This window comes from Cervus elaphus, chromosome 11, assembly GCF_910594005.1.
Source record: "Cervus elaphus chromosome 11, mCerEla1.1, whole genome shotgun sequence".
In the NCBI taxonomy this organism is placed as follows: Eukaryota; Metazoa; Chordata; class Mammalia; order Artiodactyla; family Cervidae; genus Cervus; species Cervus elaphus.
The window spans coordinates 102,411,360-102,432,373 of record NC_057825.1 but is presented as its reverse complement, the minus strand read 5'-3'; the positions used below and the strand labels follow the sequence as shown (position 1 = coordinate 102,432,373).

The 21,014-nt window shown below is 36.6% G+C and overlaps 1 long non-coding RNA gene across 1 annotated transcript; it reads left to right on the top strand.

Moving 5' to 3' along the window:
• The first annotated feature begins 8,989 nt into the window (after nt 1-8,989).
• On the top strand, nt 8,990-19,705 carry LOC122703035. The gene is made up of 3 exons (XR_006343401.1): nt 8,990-9,197; nt 9,849-9,850; nt 19,693-19,705. It is a non-coding gene; the product is annotated as an uncharacterized LOC122703035 (long non-coding RNA).
• The last annotated feature ends 1,309 nt before the right edge of the window (nt 19,706-21,014 follow it).

The following is a 21,014-nucleotide window of genomic DNA, read 5'->3' as shown; positions in this document are numbered from 1 at the left end:
CACCCTCTTATAAATAATTTTTTTTAATCTTACCCATTACTAGCAAAATTATACTTTTAGTTTAGGTGTTTACTTGCTTATTACCTTTCTGCTCCACATTGGAACTTTAGTCCCATAAAAAAGAACTCTTTTGTGTGTGTATTTAAAGTTGTATACCAGCTCCCATAAGTCTCTGGCCCAGTGTAGGCACCATATATGTATATGTATATATATATACATATGTATATATATGTATACATATATATACATATATATAACATATATGTATATGTATAACTATATATATAGTTATATATATATACTGGGAAAAGTGGCTCTATGTTCTACTCTGTTCAGTGCAGGTAATTCCTGCACTGAATAGAGTAGAACATAGAGCCACTTTGTCCAGTAATAATTGTGTACACTACAGAATAGCATTGGGAGAGCTCTATGGAAATGCACCTATTTAGTTCTTCAAGGTGCTACCTTATGCTCAGAATATCAATTTCCTCAGTGACTGAGCTGCTCATTTTTCCTTTAAATTTCTTTTAAATTCTCTTTCACCCAAGTGTCATGTCCTTTGAAATTCAAACATTTTAATTTCATTTCCTGAGCCTATTTCATCTCATTTATCATGATGCCCATGAAGGGAATATATCTGCAGAAAAAAATCATTAGATGGCTTTTCATTAACACAAGAAGAGTCTGCAGAGTATAAGTAACCTGGGAAATGAAGGTAAACAGGGAGAGGAAGGGAAGAAAGTGCCTCCCATTGAGAATAATGTCTCAGTGACACTCTTCACAATGTGGCCAATGATCAGATATGTGTTTAGCTATTTTTCACTTCATGATATCAAGGACTATTGATAAGTGAGAAGAGTAGAGGAACCAAAGACTAAAAGACCTGATAATGATGTCTAACTTCATTGAATCACATTTTCCTCCTGTATAAAATGGAGTGAAGACCTCTCTAATAATCCTTGCTGCTACATGAATAAAGTATGTAAAGAACCTATCAAAATGTATGCATCATAATTGCCTCAAACAGTAGTACACTCATTCCACTCACTTAATGCCTAATATTTTTATGGAATTAAAAGTTTAGATTAAACCAAAATATCCTTACATAACAGATCCAAACATTGCTTATGTCATTAATTTTTTTTTAAGTATCAGAAATAAGCAGGTGACAGTTGGTTCTTAGGGGAGATTCTTGGTGATAGTGCAAAGGATCATCTAAACAAGTGTTAAACTTACAAACCATCAAGACTCTATCCACTAAGAATGGCAGACTGCCTTTCATTTCCTCCTTCAGTTCTTATACCTTGAAAGATTGCTGTTGGCAATTAATAATTTATGCATCATTAATCTTCTCGCCCTTCCATTGAGTCCCAGGTATAGCCTCTAGGATGCAATCACTGGCCTGAGTTTCCCTCTCCAAATCCTCTGTTTGGTCTTAGCATAGAAACCACACTTACTCAGTGTTTTTCCCATCCTTACCCGCAGGGAACTACCCTCCCTTCTCTAAAAATCATTAGACAAAATGAACCACATAGCATTTAGTCGAGATTCTGTTGAAACGTTTCATTCTCATCAGCAATTACAAACTGAATAATTTTAATAGGTTAAGTACTGATGATATGTTTTAGACCTAGACTTTGTTGGGAAATGTTTGGTTTCTTATGAACTGTAGACATTCCTGCACAACTTAGTAAACACAGTCACACCAGTATGATGCTCTGGTATTACAGTATGTGTAAATTAGGGGAAAAAATAGTTCCAGTTGATCATTGGATTTGAGAAAGTGATATTTCTGAGAAGTAACAGAAGTAACATTTGCTACAAGTGTTGTAGTCAGAGAACTTAGATTTATGAGCTATGTAACATAGGATGACTTTGTATCCTTCACATGCATAGAAGAGCATTGCAACCTTGCAGTAGTTCATCTTAGCTATTTTATTTTTATGATGGACAATTTAAATACTGGGAAAAATCTGAAAGAAATTTTTAGTTTTTTAAATGGGAAATTTTAGGTTAACATATATCACATCATTATTGATATCATTATATATTAATAATAATATTTAATATGGTATATTATTAAATATTTATTAATGGAAAATCTGAAAGAAATGTTTAGTTTTATAAAAAAGGAATCCTTTGCCATACTATCAACTTTTAGTGCTATATTTGAGACATTTGTTACAAGGCTGCAGCAATTTCAACATGATTTTCTTAAAGGACAAATTGGATAATTAAAACTACAGGTAAGTTTCTTATCTGTATACCTAAACATAGTATGGACTACTGTGTTTCATTTGCATGAAAGCAAAACTAAATTTTAAAGACTTTGGTCAGAAGTTCATAGCTGAAACTTTTTTGTGTGTGTGTACTTTTTTCCATTTATTTTTATTAGTTGGAGGCTAATTACTTTACGATATTGTAGTGGGTTTTGCCATACATTGACATGAATCAGCCATGGATTTACATGTGTTCCCCATCCCAATCCCCCCTCCCACATCCCTCTCCACCCGATTTCTCTGGGTCTTCCCAGTGCACCAGCCCTGACCATTTGTCTCATGCATCCAACCTGGGCTGGTGATCTGTTTCACCCTTGATAGTATACTTGTTTCAATGCTGTTCTCTCAGAACATCCCACCCTCACCTTCTCCCACAGAGTCCAAAAGTCTGTTCTGTATTTCTGTGTCTCTTTTTCTGTTTTGCATATAGGGTTATCGTTACCATCTTTCTAAATTCCATATATATGTGTTAGTATGCTGTAATGTTCTTTATCTTTCTGGCTTACTTCACTCTGTATAAGGGGCTCCAGTTTCATCCATCTCATTAGGACTGGTTCAAATGAATTCTTTTTAATGGCTGAGTAATATTCCATGGTGTATATGTACCACAGCTTCCTTATCCATTCATCTGCTGATGGGCATCTAGGTTGCTTCCAAGTCCTGGCAATTATAAATAGTGCTGCGATGAACATTGGGGTGCACGTGTCTCTTTCAGATCTGGTTTCCTCAGTGTGTATGCCCAGAAGTGGGATTGCTGGGTCATATGGCAGTTCTATTTCCAGTTTTTTAAGGAATCTCCACACTGTTCTCCATAGCGGCTGTACTAGTTTGCATTCCCACCAACAGTGTAAGAGGGTTCCCTTTTCTCCACACTCTCTCCAGCATTTATTGCTTGTAGACTTTTAGATAGCAGCCATCCTGACTGGCGTGTAATGGTACCTCATTGAGGTTTTGATTTGCATTTCTCTGATAATGAGTGATGTTGATCATCTTTTCATGTGTTTGTTAGCCATCTGTATGTCTTCTTTGGAGAAATGTCTGTTTAGATCTTTGGCCCATTTTTTGATTGGGTCATTTATTTTTCTGGAATTGAGCTGCAAGAGTTGCTTGTATATTTTTTAGATTAATCCTTTGTTTCTTCATTTGCTATTATTTTTTCCCATTCTGAAGGCTGTCTTTTCACCTTGCTTATAGTTTCCTTTCTTGTGCAAAAGCTTTTAAGCTTCATTAGGTCCCATTTGTTTATTTTTGCTTTTATTTCCAATATTCTGGGAGGTGGGTCATAGAGGATCTTGCTGTGATTTATGTCAGAGAGTGTCTTGCCTATGTTCTCCTCTAGGAGTTTTATAGTTTCTGGTCTTACATTTAGATCTTTAATCCATTTTGAGTTTATTTTTGTGTATGGTGTTAGAAAGTGTTCTAGTTTCATTCTTTTACAAGTGGATGACCAGTTTTCCCAGCACCACTTGTTAAAGAGATTGTCTTTTTTCCATTGTATATTCTTGCCTCCTTTGTGGAAGATAAGGTATCTGTAGGTACATGGATTTATCTCTGGACTTTCTATTCTGTTCCATTGATCTATATTTCTGTCTTTGTGCCAATACCATACTGTCTTGATGACTGTGGTTTGTAGTAGAGCCTGAAGTCAGGCAGGTTGATTCCTCCAGTTCCATTCTTCTTTCTCAAGATTGCTTTGACTACTCAAGGTTTTTTGTATTTCCATACAAATTGTGAAATTATTTGTTCTAGTTCTGTGAAGAATATCGTAGGGATTGCATTGAATCTATAGATTGCTTTGGGTAGAATAGCCATTTTGACAATATTGATTCTTCCAATCCATGAACATGGTATATTTCTCCATCTATTTGTGTCCTCTTTGATTTCTTTCATCAGTGTTTTAAAATTTTCTATGTATAGGTCTTTTGATTTTTTAGGTAGATATACTCCTAAGTATTTTATTCTTTTTGTTGCAATGGTGAATGGTATTGTTTCCTTAAATTCTCTTTTTGTTTTCTCATTGTTAGTGTATAGGAATACAAGGGATTTCTGTGTGTTAGTTTTATATCCTGCAACTTTACTATATTCATTGATTAGCTCTAGTAATTTTCTGGTAGAGTCTTTAGGGTTTTCCATTTAGAGGATCATGTCATCTGCAAACAGTGAGAGTTTTACTTCTTCTTTTCCTATCTGGATTCCTTTTACTTCTTTTTCTGCTCTGATTGCTGTGGCCAAAACTTCCAACACTATGTTGAATAGTAGCGATGAGATTGGGTACCCTTGTCTTGTTCCTGATTTTAAGGGAAATGCTTTCAATTTTTCACCATTGAGGGTAATGTTTGCTGTGGGTTTGTCATATATAGCTTTTATTATGTTGAGATATGTTCCTTCTATTCCTGCTTTCTGGAGAGTTTTTATCATAAATGGATGTTGAATTTTGTCAAAAGCTTTTTCTGCATCTATTGAGATAATCATATGGTTTTTATCTTTCAATTTGTTAATGTGGTGTATTACATTGATTGATTTGTGGATATTAAAGAATCCTTGCATTCCTGGGATAAAGCCCACTTGGTATGATATATGATCTTTTTAATATGTTGTTGGATTCTGTTTGCTAGAATTTTGTTAAGGATTTTTTCATCTATGTTCATCAGTGATATTGGCCTGTAGTTTTCTTTTTTTGTGGCATCTTTGTCTGGTTTTGGAATTAGGGTGATGGTGGCCTCATAGAATGAGTTTGGAAGTTTACCTTCTTCTGCAATTTTCTGGAAGAGTTTGAGTAAGATAGGTGTTAGCTCTTCTCTAAATTTTTGGTAGAATTCAGCTGTGAAGCCATCTGGTCCTGGGCTTTTGTTTGCTGGGAGATTTCTGATTACAGTTTCGATTTCCTTGCTTGTGATGGCTCTGTTAAGATCTTCTATTTCTTCCTGGTTCAGTTTTGGAAAGTTATACTTTTCTAAGAATTTGTCCATTTCATGCAAGTTTTCCATTTTATTGGCATAGAGCTGCTGGTAGTAGTCTCTTATGATCCTTTGTATTTCAGAGTTGTCTGTTGGGACCTCTCTATTTTCACCTCTAATTTTGTTGATTTGGTTCTTCTCCCTTTGTTTCTTAATGAGTCTGGCTAATGATTTGTCAATTTTGTTTATCTTTTCAAAAAACCAGCTTTTAGCTTTGTTGATTTTTGCTATGGTCTCTTTGGTTTCTTTTGCATTTATTTCTGCCCTAATTTTTAAGGTTTCTTTCCTTCTGCTAACCCTGGGGTTCTTCATTTCTTCCTTCTCTAATTGCTTTAGGTGTAGAGTTAGGTTATTTATTTGGCTTTTTTCTTGTTTCTTGATGTAAGCCTGTAATGCTATGAACCTTCCCCTTAGCACTGCTTTTACAGTGTCCCATAGGTTTTGGGTTGCTGTGTTTTCATTTTCATTCATTTCTATGCATATTTTGATTTCTTTTTTGATTTCTTCTATGATTTCTTGGTTATTCAGAAGCGTGTTATTTAACCTCCATATGTTTGAATTTTTAATAGTTTTTTTTTTCCTATAATTGAGATCTAATCTTACTGCAATGTGGTCAGAAAAGATGACTGGAATGATTTCAATTTTTTTAATTTACCAAGGCTAGATGTATGGCCTTGGATGTGATCTATTCTGGAGAAGGTTCTGTGTGCACTTGAGAAAAAGGTGAAGTTGATTGTTTTGGGGTGAATTGTCCTATAGATATCAATTAGGTCTAGCTAGACCATTGTGTCATTTAAAGTTTGTGTTCCCTTGTTAATTTTCTGTTTAGTTGATATGTCCATAGGTGTGAGTGGGGTATTAAAGTCTCCCACTATTATTGTGTTATTGTTATTTCCCCTTTCATACTCGTTAGTATTTACCTTACATATTGTGGTGCTCCTATGTTGGGTGCATATATATTTATAATTGTTATATCTTCTTGGATTGATCCTTTGATCATTATGTAGTGTCCTTCTTTGTCTCTTTTCACATCCTTTATTTGAAAGTCTATTTTACCTGATATGAGTATTCCGACTCCTGCTTTCTTTTGGTCTCCGTTTGCGTGAAATATTTTTTCCCAGCCCTTCACTTTCAGTCTGTATGTCTCCCTTGTTTTGAGGTGGGCCTCTTGTAGACAGCATATATAGGGGTCTTGTTTTTGTATCCATTCAGCCAATCTTTGTCTTTTGGTTGGGGCATTCAACCCACTTACATTTAAGGTAATTATTGATAGGTATTGTCCCATTGCCACTTACTTTGTTGTTTTGGGTTTGCGTTCATACAACCTTTCTGTGTTTCCTGTCTAGAGAAGATCCTTTAGCATTTGTTGAAGAGCTGGTTTGGTGGTGCTGAATTCTCTCAGCTTTTGCTTGTCTGTAAAGCTTTTGAATTCTTCTTCATATCTGAATGAGATCCTTGCTGGGCACAGTAATATGGGTCATAGGTTATTCTCTTTCATTTCTTTAAGTATGTCCTGCCATTCCCTTCTGGCCTGAAGGGTCTATTGATAGATCAGCTGTTATCCTTATGGGAATCCCTTTGTGTGTTATTTGTTGTTTCTCCCTTGCTGCTTTTAATATTTGTTCTTTGTGTTTGATCTTTGTTAATTTGATTAATATGTGTCTTGGGGTGTTTTGCCTTGGGTTTATCCTGTTTGGGACTCTCTGGGTTTCTTGGATCTGTGTAACTATTTCCTTCCCATTTTAGGGAAGTTTTCAGCTATTATCTCCTCGAGTATTTTCTCATGGCCTTTCTTTTTGTCTTCTTCTTCTGGAACTCCTATGATTCGAATGTTGGGGCGTTTCACATTGTCCCAGAGGTCCCTGAGGTTGTCCTCATTTCTTTTGATTCTTTTTTCTTTTTTTCTCTCTGCTTCACTTATTTCCACCATTTTATGTTCTACCTCACATATCCTATCTTCTGTCTCCATTATTCTACCCTTGGTTCCCTCCAGAGTGTTTTTTATCTCATTTATTGCATTATTCATTTTTAATTGACTCTTTTTATTTCTTCTAGGTCCTTGTTAAACATTTCTTGCATCTTCTCAATCCTTGTCTCCAGGCTATTTATCTGTAACTCCATTTTGTTTTCAAGACTTTGGATCATTTTTATTGTCATTATTCTAAATTCTTTTTCAGGTAGATTCCCTATCTCCTCCTCTTTTGTTTGGCTTGGTGGGCATTTTTCATGTTCCTTTACCTGCTGGGTATTTCTCTGCCTTTTCATCTTGTTTAGATTGCTGTGTTTGGATTGGCCTTTCTGTATTCTGGTGGTCTGTGGTTCCTTTTTATTGTGGAGGTTTCTCCCAGTGGGTGGGGTTGGACGATTGGCTTGTCAAGGTTTCCTGGTCAGGGAAGCTTGTGTTGGTGTTCTGGTGCATGGAACTGGATTTCTTCTCTCTGGAGTGCAATGGAGTGTCCAGTAGTGAGTTTTGAGATGGGTTTATGGATTTGGTGTGACTTTAGGCAGCCTGTATATTGACGCTCAGGGCTATGTTCCTGCATTGCTGGAGAATTTGCGTGGTATGTCTTGCTCTGGAACTTATTGGCTCTTGGGTGGTGGTTGGTTTCAGTGTAGGTATGGAGGCTTTTGGATGATCTCTTATTACTTAATGTTCCCTGTAGACAGGAGTTCTCTGGTGTTCTCAGGTTTTGGGCTTAAGTCTTCTGCCTCTGGATTTCAGTCTTATTCTTCCAGTAGCCTCAAGACTTCTCCACCTCTACAGCACTGATAATAAAACTTCTAGGTTAATGGTGAAAAGATTCTCCACAGTGAGGGACACCCAGAGAAGTTCAGAGTTACATGAAGAAGAGGAGAGGGAGGAAGGAGATAGAGATGAGCAGGAGGAGAAAAAGGGGGACTCAAGAGGAGAGAGACAGATCTACACAGTACTCTCTTCCCTAAGTGTTCTCCGTAGACCAGAACACCCACAGAGATTCACAGAATTGGACTGAGAAGAAAAGGGGGGAGAAAATAGAGGTGATCTGGGGGAGAAAAAGGAGAGTCAAAAGGGGGAGAGAGTAGTCATCACACTCCTGAGTAAAAATGGGTACTGAATATTGGATTCTTAAATGTCCAAAATTTATATCACATACTGAAAAACAAAGATTAAAAATCTAGAGGTTTGACTCTTAGAAATACAATATTAAAAACAAAACAAAAACACAAAAAAATTAAGAAATATATATGAAGTTCGCTTTAAAAATAGGGTTTTGTTTGTTTTTTTTTTGCAAGGTTATAGTGAAATGAAAATGAAAAGTAAGGGGTAATAGAGGAGTAATAGAGGACTTTAAAAGAAAATGAAAGAAAATTTTTTTAAAAAATAAAAATAAATTTTTAATTAAAAAATAGTAAGAATATATGAAAATGAAATTAAGAAGTAATAGAGGGATAATAGAGGACTTTAAAAGAAAATAAAAAGATTAAAATTTTTTAATTAAAAAAGTAAAAATATATGAAAATTAAAATTAACGAGTAATAGTGGAGTAATAGGAGATTTTAAAAGAAAGTAAAAGAAAATGAAAATGAAGGAGTTATAGAGGAGTAATAGGGAATTTTAAAAGAAAATCAAAGAAAAATTAAAAAATAAAAATAAAAAAAGAAAAGAATTTTTTTGTTTTTTTTTGTTGTTGTTGTTAAAAAAAAAAAAAAAGGTAAAAATATATCTAGGAATTTCTCTGGAGCTGTTGTGGGCAGTGTGGGTTCGGTTCAGTTTCAGATAGCTCCTTGTTCCAGCTTACACTTCTCAATATCTATAGACCCCTTCCGGCGTAGTCGGTGTTAACTACAGGTATTTTAATCTGTTGCCCCTGTCACTTCTGAAGCACTTCCCTTTGTTTACTTGGCTTCTGTTTTCTGGTCTCTTCAGTGTCTAATTTCCACCCTGACACAAGCGAGTAGAGGTGGTCTCTTGTTTAGGTTCGTTTGTTCTGTGGGGAGGGAGGGGCCCTGCAGACAAATGTCACTGGCCTGTGTGAGGGGCACTCGCAGTGTTCCGGCCACATGGGGTTTGCCCCCGCTCGGGCATGTGTGCTTTCCCCATCTACACTGCTCAGGCTCCAGGCTGCTCTATAGGGAGCGGGCCCTGCGTTGCGTGTCGTTCCAGTTTTCGGGTACTCCACAGAAGCGCAGACTCGGTTGGGCCTGCCTTTTGTGCCTTCCCCGGCCCAAGCAGCTCAGGCAGCCAAGAGCTTGACCAGCACACTTTCCTCAGGTGCAGTGTGCCTTCTCCCCTCCGGGGTCCCAGCCTCAGTTTCCATGCATGCCAGTGGGGTGCGCCTTGTGTCTGTTCTGGGCAGCTCGTCTCTAGCCGCGACCCTCCCGGCGGATGTCAACCATCCAGAATCTCAGGGAGTCTTTGGTTAGAAACTGGAAGCCTGTTTGCAGTTTGGTAGGGCATGCCGTCTCTGGGGCCACATTTGCCCCTTTCCCCTCCCCCCTGCCTCCAGCGGGGGATGGGCTGGTCCGCAGCCGGCTAGCTCTTCTCTGGAATTGCTCAGTCCTTCCTTTGTTCCTAAGCCAACGGCTCCTCTCCATTCCGTCCCCACTTGCTGGTGGCGGATACGAGCGTCAGAAGTACTTTCCTGCTGGGAGTTGCTTTTAGGCAAGTAATCTGTGGGTTTTATTTCTTTTTCCTCCCAGTTAGGTTGCCCTCCGAGATTTGAAAACTTCCCCCAGACGCGTCAGTGAGAGGGTTTCCTGGTGTTTGGAAACTTCCTCTATTACGACTCCCTTCCCGGGATGGGTCTCCATCCCTAACTCTTACGTCTCTCTTTTTATCTTCTGTATTTTGTCCTACCTCCTTTCGAAGACAATGGGCTGCTTTTCTGGGCACCTGATGTCCTCTGCTAGCGATCAGAAGTTGTTTTGTGGAGTTTGCTCAGCGTTCAAATGTTCTTTTGATGAATTTGTAGGGGAGAAATTGGTCTCCCTGTCCTATTCCTCCACCATCTTCTGATGTTATTCTTAACACTAATTATTTTTAATCCTAATTTAAATATGCATCAATAGGAAAAAAGGAAAATATCTTTATTTCTATAATGGTAGTATTGTAGTTGAGTCTACCTTTCTTGATATTTTGCATACTAAAGAAGGGTGCCAATTTTCAGTTAAGTGTGGATAAGGCATGATTATATGATTTGCAAAACCCATTTAAACCTGAGTTTATATATTTTCCTGAAAATAAAAATCTCACCTATAAACTTGTGTGATATAGGTCCATGGCCAGAGCCCCAGGCAGCTGTTAGTTCATAAACAAAGAAGTTATATAATTAAAACTGTCTGTAAGTGTCTTCGTTTATTTATAAATTGTACCTTTCTGTAACGTCTGTCTGTTGGCTCTTAAAAGTACAATCAGATGTTCTATTTGTAGGTAAATTTTGTGAAGTTTCTTAACTCTGGCTAATTGGACCCCAAGGGTATTTCATCATCCTTAGCATACCGTGCCAACAATTCAGTTATTTCATATAAATTAAATGGACTTTGGAGGATAACTTTTTTTAGTACTCATCTTTAATTTTGAACTTCTCCTTAGGTCTACATGAAAACAAAACACTATGACAAGAGAACATAATAAGTTAACCATTCATGAATTTAGGCACTTGACAACAAATGAGATTAATACAGAGTCTGAATATCACTGTTATATAAATTAGTCACTTAAGTGGATAACTATCTGATGTAAATTTTTTTTCATGATAATACTTAGTATTTTCCACCTATCTACCATTCATGCAAATCATAATTTTTACTATTGTTTTCAGATATACCTTAAGTGACAGTACAAACTTTATAACAGTATTTGCCACAAAGAGTTGGGCATGACTTAGCAACTGAGCAACAGCAACGATAATATTGGCACTTCAAAACAAATAAAGCTTACAATACTTTTTCAAAATGGCTATATCTTTAATTTATTCTGGAATTAGATTAATGTGAAACTGATGAAAACAAGTCTATCAAATTATACTCAGAGATGGTAGGACACATATATTTCAGTCATTTAAATTTACCTCATAATAGTCCTACAAAGAAGGGGGGGAAAAGCATAATAAGTCCTACTAAATAGAAAAAAAATAGCCACAATTAATAGCAAGGAAATACAAGACACAGAATCAAAACACCATTTGCAAATTCATAAGAAGAAGCCAGGGCACTAAATGCAGGGACAGGATTTCTTTAAATTACTGTTTTTCAACCTAAGTGTCATGAGAAGCTCAGGTTGCCACCTCATGTAGGGTCTATCACAATTATCTACTAAAATAAATACCAATATTTGATATTATATTGAAAATGTATTTATTTCAATTTAATTGAGAAATTTTCTTACATAGAAACACACACTATGTTCAAATATGGTTGTATTAATAGAGGAAAAATAGGTTGTACTTAACTTTTAATTGGCTCCAGAATATGTGTCACTGTGAGCAGCATATGTCATGAAGGAAAAGAAAACTGAAACCACATGATTAAACCTAGTTTCGCTAAACACTCCAATATTATAGGGCAGTAATAATTTGAGTGATAGCAGATAGCAAAGACAGTCTGAATGAGGATTTGAGACTATCTAACAAACTATAGAAGTATGGATTTTTCTGAATGTCACTCTGGAATGAAAGACAGAATCCTATCAGAAAAACAGCATGTACTGACAAGGGCATCAATTCCAAGCTCATAAAGATTGAACTCCATTCACTATGCTCATTGAGTGGCCATTCAACTTTTACTTAAGTAGCTATGGTACAGTGCAAAGAGATTGCTTTACAACTCCTATACCTGTCTAGTCCAGCTGTCTAAGCCCTAGAGTTGCACCAAAATGGAAACAGAGTTAGGTCTAAATCAGTGAAGAGTGTCCTTTGAAATATATTTTTTTAAAGGAGGTCCTGGAGCTATACCAGGAAAATGTGGTTTCAGATTACAAATCCAAGGACAGAATGGTTGAAAAACACTAAGAAAGAGCCACACAGATTCTCAAGATTGAAGGCTAAAATAGAATGAAAGCAGAAGAAACTATATATGAATATTCTCATAGTTAATTGTAAAATAGTCGAGGTGTGGTTTGCCTTTTGATAGTTTCAGAGACTAATTTCACAAAAACCAGGCACCCGCCAAATTGTTCTTATGGGCAGTGTTGCGCATTTCCATGGGTAGAGAAACAGAATACCAAAGGCAGAAGGCACTCCAAAGTAGAGCTCATATCACGTTAGTCCAATCCCAAGATATTTTAATCACAGAAAGCATCTCCTAAACTGTTCAGAAATGGAACAGTTTGGGGAAGTATATTGTAGTCTCATAATTCTTCCAATTTTACTTCTAAATGAAGTAGAAGCAACTATGTTTATGGCAGTATCATACTGGCTTGGTCAGAATCACAGAAATTGGAAACAGTTTCCATTTACTTAAGTAAACTACTTGTAAAAATAGGGATGACTCATTTAAAGTTACAGAAGATGATGACATAACGTGAAATAAAATTCATATCTCCTCATCCTAAAGATAGCATTCTTACTCTCCATCATAATTTTATAGCAATAACATTTCCTAAAGATTGCTGCACTATAGTGTTGAGTGATTTTGTTTTTTCAATAAAACACATGGACCCTTGAAATTGCAGGCAGGATCTTTCTGTCAAAAGAGAAAATGATAAACACATCTATGACATATACACACATTTTTATTTTGAATCAGACTTCATTTATGAAATATTCATATTTAAAAACAAAGTCTTATAATTTATTTGAGTTGTTTAGCTGAGAAATATTTTCTTTTGTCAACAGTGGACTAACGATTCCTGTTTTATTTTTGTATATCCCACTTAAATGATCTCTTAAAGCAGTTTTCAACAAAGATTCCAGATTCAAGGGGCTAAGTGTTAAGCCAACATTCTAATAGTGAATGTTTTCACAGATCTATTTTACTATGTGCCTTTGAAAAATACCTGCACTTAGTTGCTACTAACAGTTGATAATTTAATAATGGGTCACTTCCTTGACATGCAATCAAAAATATTTTTATATTCTAAACCATAATCAAATACCAGCTCCAAGGAATTCTATATAATGTAAAGTTTATAGGATGTGGAGTAACAGTATTTGGGTTTAAATCTGACTTACCTGTTGTATGGTCTAGTTATTTAACTTTTCTAATCTTCCATTGTTTCTGTAAAATAAGAACAGTAACTTTTAATTTTGTAATGTCCTTCTGACCATTTGAGAACACTCAAATTATTCACATCAGTTTAAATGGAGGACAATTTTTTTTTAGAAGAACTGACAACTTCTTCTCAATGGACTAATAAACCCAACACAATTTTAAATGTTGGGTATGTTGCATGTATGTCAAGAGAGTATTGGCAGGGGTCTTCTTTATACTTTATATTCCACATCAACCTAGAACCAGCAGGCCACATAGCTTTCTGAGTGCCAACTTCTTATATACACAGGCACATTATATAACTCTGTAATCAGAAAGGAAAACATTTCGATTACTACAAAACAAGTGAGGTTTTAATGCAATGCTGTCTTTTATTCCAATATCATTTGAAGTGGTTGGAAGAGTATCACAATTGGACTTAGAATAATAAAGATGCAAACACTAACTCTGTCTCTAACAATGGGCAAATTACTTAACTTTTTTGAATTTCAATGTTCTTCATTTGAAATATAAGAAGAAGAAGAAGAATAACATCTATCTCACAAATATGCTGTTAGTGCCTGGTGAGGTATGCGAGTGTTTCATAGTAATAAAATATGAAAATGTAAAGATTGTGATAGAAATAAAATCCTCTGACACTGCTCAGAGAATTCAAGTTCTTGGTAGTACAGGGTTGTGTCTGAAGTTACACCCACAGTGGCCACCTACTTTTACTATGATGGATGAGCCATAGCTTTTTATTTGATCATAAAGGCTCTTTTAAATTGGTTGTGCTGGAACTTTTCTTAAAAACCTCAGTCTCAGCTTCTAAAAGGCCTCTTTCTCAGGGCCAGGAAAGCCATGTCAAGTGCCTGTCACAGATTTCATGTTACAAATTTAGGTGAATTCCTCCCGTTTTCAGGCCCTGAAATATCACCAGTTAGTCCATGGCCTTCCAGATTTACCTGATAAAGCTGATAGGAACCTAAGAACTTCTATTTCCTGAATGGATGACTTGAGAGAGAAAATAATAAATGTTCTAATTTTATTTACAAAGGTATAATTTACCAAGTTATTGCAAATCATTATTTGTTTAAGGAGAAAGTTTCCTCACATCTAAAACAAATGTTAAGTCAGTAATATTTCAGACAGACCAAAAAAATACAACCGTATTTATCAGTTTATTCAATTCTATGTGATTCATATATGTAATATCTAGAATATCTCTACTAATATTTGTCCATGCTGCATAATCTGCAGAATTTATTATTTATTTGACAATACTTCCTTTGTAATTTAATATACCAAATAATCCTAGTTGGTTTAATATTAATATTTATCTCCAACATCACTCAGGGATCCTCTGAAGCATTCCAGATTTAAGGAGTCAAGAGAGCTTTCATTAGAATTTGATAGGAAGTTTATTAAAAATATCAAGAAGTTTTAAACCACTTGTTCAGATAGAATCAGGTGAATATTTATTCACTTAATCAAAGTGACAAAATATTTCGAAAGCAAATACAATTCACTTAAAGGCAAGAAAGTTCACATAAGCTTTATCAAAAGCCACATCAAAGTAAACTTGTTCTCTTTATCAAGAATAACCAAATTGAATCCTACACCTGCCTGTTTTAATAACAAAATTCCTTTACCCAATTAAATTTAATCTATTCTCAATCCTCCCATACACAAAACTCCTTTTTCAGGGTTCACTTTCTAAAAACCTTTCATAAGTTTTTGAATCCATAATAGTTTGTTCCTTAATATTACTTCAAGAAAACCATTTTTGAGGAAAAAAATCTACCTTTTGGGGGGGATATAAGGCATATATGGGACTTCCCTGGTAGCTCAGCTGGTAAAGAATCCACCTGCAATGCAGGAGATCTAGATTTGATTCCTTGGTTGAGAAGATCCCCTAAGAAGGGCTAGGGTACCCACTCCAGTGTTCTTGGATTTCCCTGGTGGTTCAGATGGCACAGAATCCTCCTCTGGTGTGGGAGATCTGGGTTCAGTCTCTGGGTTGGGAAGATCCCCTGAAGGAGGGCATGGCAACCCAGACTAGTGTTTCTGCCTGGAGAATCTCCATGAACAGAGGAGCCAGGTGGACTGCAGTCAGTGGGGTTACAAAGAGTCAGACACAACTGAGTGACTAAGCAAAGTACAGCACAATGCATATATATGTGTGTGTGTGTGTGTGTGTGTGTGTGTGTGCATATATACTATCTATATATAATATTTTCTTTATGTCTTCATCCATCTGTGGATATTTTGGTTGATTTTATGTTGATCATGGATGTTTGAATACCTCTTCAGAATCCTGGTATCATATTTTTGAATATTTACATGACCATTGAATTGCTGAATTGTACAGTAGTTTTGCTTTTAATATCTTCAGAAACCTCCATAATGTTCTCCATAGTCACTGAACAAATTTATAGTCCCACCAATAGTATAGTAGGCTTCCATTTTCACTATATCCTCATCAAAGCCTTTTGTTGGTGAATATTTTCTATGCCATCCTTACAGGTGTGAGGTGATGATTCATTTGGGTTTTGATTGCATTTCCCTGTTGATTAGCAGTATGAGCACTTTCCAATTTCCTTTTGGCAATTTCTATGTCTTCTTTCAAAGAATATTCAGTTTCTTTGTCCATGTTTAAGTTTGGTTATTTGCAGGGGGGTTCTTGCTATTTAGTTGTAGAAGTTTCTTATATATTTTATTTATTAACTCATTATGAGAGTCATGTGCTGTGTGTGTATATCCTCTTCAGTCATGTCTGACTTGTGGACTGCAGACCGCTAGGCTCCTCTGTTCATGGGATTCTCAAAGGCAATAATACTGAAGTGGGTTTCCATGCCCTCCTCCAAAGGATTTTTCCAACCCAGGGATTGAACCTGAGTCTTCTGCATCTCCTGCACTGCAGGCGGATTCTTCACTGCTGAGCAACTGGAGAAACCCATGAGATACATAATTTGCCAATGTTTTCTCCCATCCCATAGGTTACCTTTTCATTTTGCTGATTGTTTCTTTTGATGAGTAAAAGCAGTCTGAATGTAGAACTTGGGTTCCTGAACTTCAAACTGATGTCATGATGGGAAGAGAGTTAATTGACCCAATAGTTAATTTTTTTAATTAAGGTTAAATTTTGTGTGTTAATTTTATATCCTGCAACTTTACTATATTCATTGATTAGCTCTAGTAATTTTCTGGAAGAGTCTTTAGGGTTTTCTATGTAGAGGATCATGTCATCTGCAAACAGAGAGAGTTTCACTTCTTCTTTTCCTATCTGGATTCCTTTTACTTCTTTTTCTGCTCTGATTGCTGTGGCCAAAACTTCCAACACTATGTTGAATAGTAGTGGTGAGAGTGGGCACCCTTGCCTTGTTCCTGATTTCAGGGGAAATGCTTTCAATTTTTCACCATTGAGGGTGATTCTTGCTGTGGGTTTGTCATATATAGCTTTTATGCAGGATATAAAATTAACACACAGAAATCCCTTGCATTCCTATATACTAACAATGAAAAAACAGAAAGAGAAATTAAGGAAACAATACCATTCACCATTGCAACAAAAAGAATAAAATACTTAGGAGTATATCTACCTAAAAAATCAAAAGACCTATACATAGAAAACTATAAAACACTGATGAAAGAAATCAAAGAGGACACAAACAGATGGAGAAACATACCGTGTTCATGGATTGGAAGAATCAATATTGTCAAAATGGCTATTCTACCCAAAGCAATCTATAGATTCAATGCAATCCCTATCAAGCTACCAACAGTATTTTTCACAGAACTAGACCAAAGAATTTCACAATTTGTATGGAAATACAAAAAACCTCGAATAGCCAAAGTAATCTTGAGAAAGAAGAATGGAACTGGAGGAATCAACCTGCCTGACTTCAGACTCTACTACAAAGCCACAGTCATCAAGACAGTATGGTACTGGCACAAAGACAGAAATATAGATCAATGGAACAGAATAGAAAGCCCAGAGATAAATCCATGGACCTATGGACACCTTATCTTTGACAAAGGAGGCAAGGATATACAATGGAAAAAAGACAACCTCTTTAACAAGTGGTGCTGGGAAAACTGGTCAACCACTTGTAAAAGAATGAAACTAGAACACTTTCTAACACCATACACAAAAATAAACTCAAAATGGATCAAAGATCTAAATGTAAGACCAGAAACTACAAAACTCCTAGAGGAGAACATAGGCAAAACACTCTCTGATATAAATCACAGCAAGATCCTCTATGACCCACCTCCCAGAATATTGGAAATAAAAGCAAAAATAAACAAATGGGACCTAATTAAACTTAAAAGCTTTTGCACTACAAAGGAAACTATAAGTAAGGTGAAAAGACAGCCCTCAGATTGGGAGAAAATAATAGCAAATGAAGAAACAGACAAAGGATTAATCTCAAAAATATACAAGCAACTCCTGAAGCTCAATTCCAGAAAAATAAATGACCCAATCAAAAAATGGGCCAAAGAACTAAACAGACATTTCTCCAAAGAAGACATACAGATGGCTAACAAACACATGAAAAGACGCTCAACATCACTCATTATTAGAGAAATGTAAATCAAAAGCACAATGAGGTACCATTACACGCCAGTCAGGATGGCTGCTATCCAAAAGTCTACAAGCAATAAATGCTGGAGAGGGTGTGGGGAAAAGGGAACCCTCTTACACTGTTGGTGGGAATGCAAACTAGTACAGCCACTGTGGAGAACAGTGTGGATATTTCTTTAAAAACTGGAAATAGAACTGCCATACGACCCAGCAATCCCACTTCTGGGCATACACACTGAGGAAACCAGATCTGAAAGAGACACGTGTACCCCAATGTTCATCGCAGCACTGTTTATAATAGCCAAGACATGGAAGCAACCTAGATGTCCATCAGCAGACAAATGGATAAGGAAGCTGTGGTACATATACACCATGGAATATTACTCAGCCATTAAAAAGAATTCATTTGAACCAGTCCTAATGAGATGGATGAAACTGGAGCCCATTATACAGAGTGAAGTAAGCCAGAAAGATAAAGAACATTACAGCATACTAACACATATATATGGAATTTAGAAAGATGGTAATGATAACCCTATATGCAAAACAGAAAAAGAGACACAGAAGTACAGAACAGACTTTTGAACTCTGTGGGAGAAGGTGAGGGTGGGAAGTTTCAAAAGAACAGCATGTATACTATCTACGGTGAAACAGATCACCAGCCCAGGTGGGATGCATGAGACAAGTGCTTGGGCCTGGTGCGCTGGGAAGACCCAGAGGAATCGGGTGGAGAGGGAGGTGGGAGGGGGGATCGGGATGGGGAATACGTGTAAATCTATGGCTGATTCATGTCAATGTATGACAAAACCCACTGAAATGTTGTGAAATAATTAGCCTCCAACTAATTAAAAAAAATAAAATAAAATAAAAAATTTAAAAAAAAAAGAAATTAAAAAAAAAGGTTAAATTTTATAAATGTATTGAAAGAGTATGGAATTTTCCAAGAATGTGTGATAGAATAAATAAAAAAGTAAAAGAATATTAAAATAACATTTTATAATAAACACTCATAACTAAAACATAAATAACATAAATATTTAAAGCAAACATCAAAGAAGAGTAAATATTTGTAGCAAATATATACATATATTTAATGTAAAAAGCATTCATCAAAATTCATTAGTAGTAATTCTTAATAGATGAAGAATTCAAGTAACTGACAATCTCTGCAGAGTGAAACTTACTGTCTATATGTTGTGCAAGAAACTGAGAGCACACAGACAATTAAGCAACTTTCTTTGACTTCAGTGTGATTACAGACCGGTAATCACAGACAATTAACAAAGACTTTTAAATCTTCACAGGAAATAACTACACAAAGTTGAAAATTAACTAAGTTTCTCTCTCTTGGGCCATTTGGGCAGCACACCAGAATACCACTGGAGGGTTTAAACAATGAACATTTATTTTTCAGAGGTTTTCTGTCTTGGAAGTCAAATATTAAACTTCTAGCAGATTCCATGTCTGGTAGGTTTCCTCCTGAGTTGATAGTCACCTTTTTCCTGTCTTCACATGGCTGAAAGACCAAGTGAGTTCTTGGGGGTCTCTTTATAAGGTTATTGATTCCATTCATGAGAACCACAACTTTATGATCTAGTCATTTCCTAGGGTCCACCTCCAAGTACCACCACATTATAAAGAAGTTAACTTATGATTTTGGAGAAAGGACACAAATTTCCAGTCTATCAGTTCAGTTCAGTCGCTCAGTCATGTCCGACTCTTTGCAACTCTATGAATAGCAGCACACCAGGCCTCCCTGTCCATCACAAACTCCCGGAGTTTACTCAAACCCATGCCCATCAAGTCAGTGATGCCATCCAGCCATCTCATCCTCTGTCGTCCCCTTCTCCTCCTGCCCCCAATCCCTCCCAGCATCAGGTCTTTTCCAATGAGTCAACTCTTCGCATGAGGTGGCCAAAGTAGTGGAGTTTCAGCTTCAACATCAGTCCTTCCAATGAACACCCAAGACTGATCTCCTTTAGGATGGACTGGTTGGATCTCCTTGCAGTCCAAGGGCCTCTCAAGAGTCTTCTCCAAAACCACAGTTCAAAACCATCAATGTTTCGGTGCTCAGCTTTCTTCACAGTCCAACTCTCACATCCATACATGACCACTGGAAAAGCCATAGCCTTGGCCAGACGGACCTTTGTTGGCAAAGTAATGTCTCTACTTTTTAATATGTTATCTAGGTTGGTCATAACTTTCCTTCCAAGGAGTAAGTGTCTTTTAATTTCATGGCTGCAATCACCATCTGCAGTGATTTTGGAGCCCCCAAAAAATGAAGTCTGACACTGTTTCCACTGTCTCCCCATCTATTTCCCATGAAGTGATGGGACCAGATGCCATGATCTTAGTTTTCTGAATGATGAGCTTTAAGCCAACTTTTTCAGTCTCCTCTTTCACTTTCATCAAGAGGCTTTTCAGTTCCTCTTCACTTTCTGCCATAAGGGTGGTGTCATCTGCATATCTGAGGTTATTGATATTTCTCCTGGCAATCTTGATTCCAGCTTGTGCTTCTTTCAGCCCAGCGTTTCTCATGATGTACTCTGCATATAAGTTAAATAAGCAGGGTGACAATATACAGCCTTGACGTACTCCTTTTCTTATTTGGAACCAGTCTGTTGTTCCATGTCCAGTTCTAACTGTTGCTTCCTGACCTGCATACAGGTTTCTCAGGAGGCAGGTCAGGTGGTCTGGTATTCCCATCTCTTTCAGAATTTTCCACAGTTTATTGTGATCCACACAGTCAAAGGCTTTGGCATAATCAATAAAGCAGAAATAGATGTTTTTCTGGAATGCTCTTGCTTTTTTGATGATCCAGCGGATGTTGGCAATTTGATCTCTGGTTCCTCTGCCTTGTCTAAAACCAGCTTGAATATCTGGAAGTTCACGATTCACGTATTGCTGAAGCCTGGCTTGGAGAATTTTAAGCATTACTTTACTCGCCTGTGAGATGAGTGCAATTGTGTGGTAGTTTGAGCATTCTTTGGCGTTGCCTTTCTTAGGGATTGGAATGAAAAC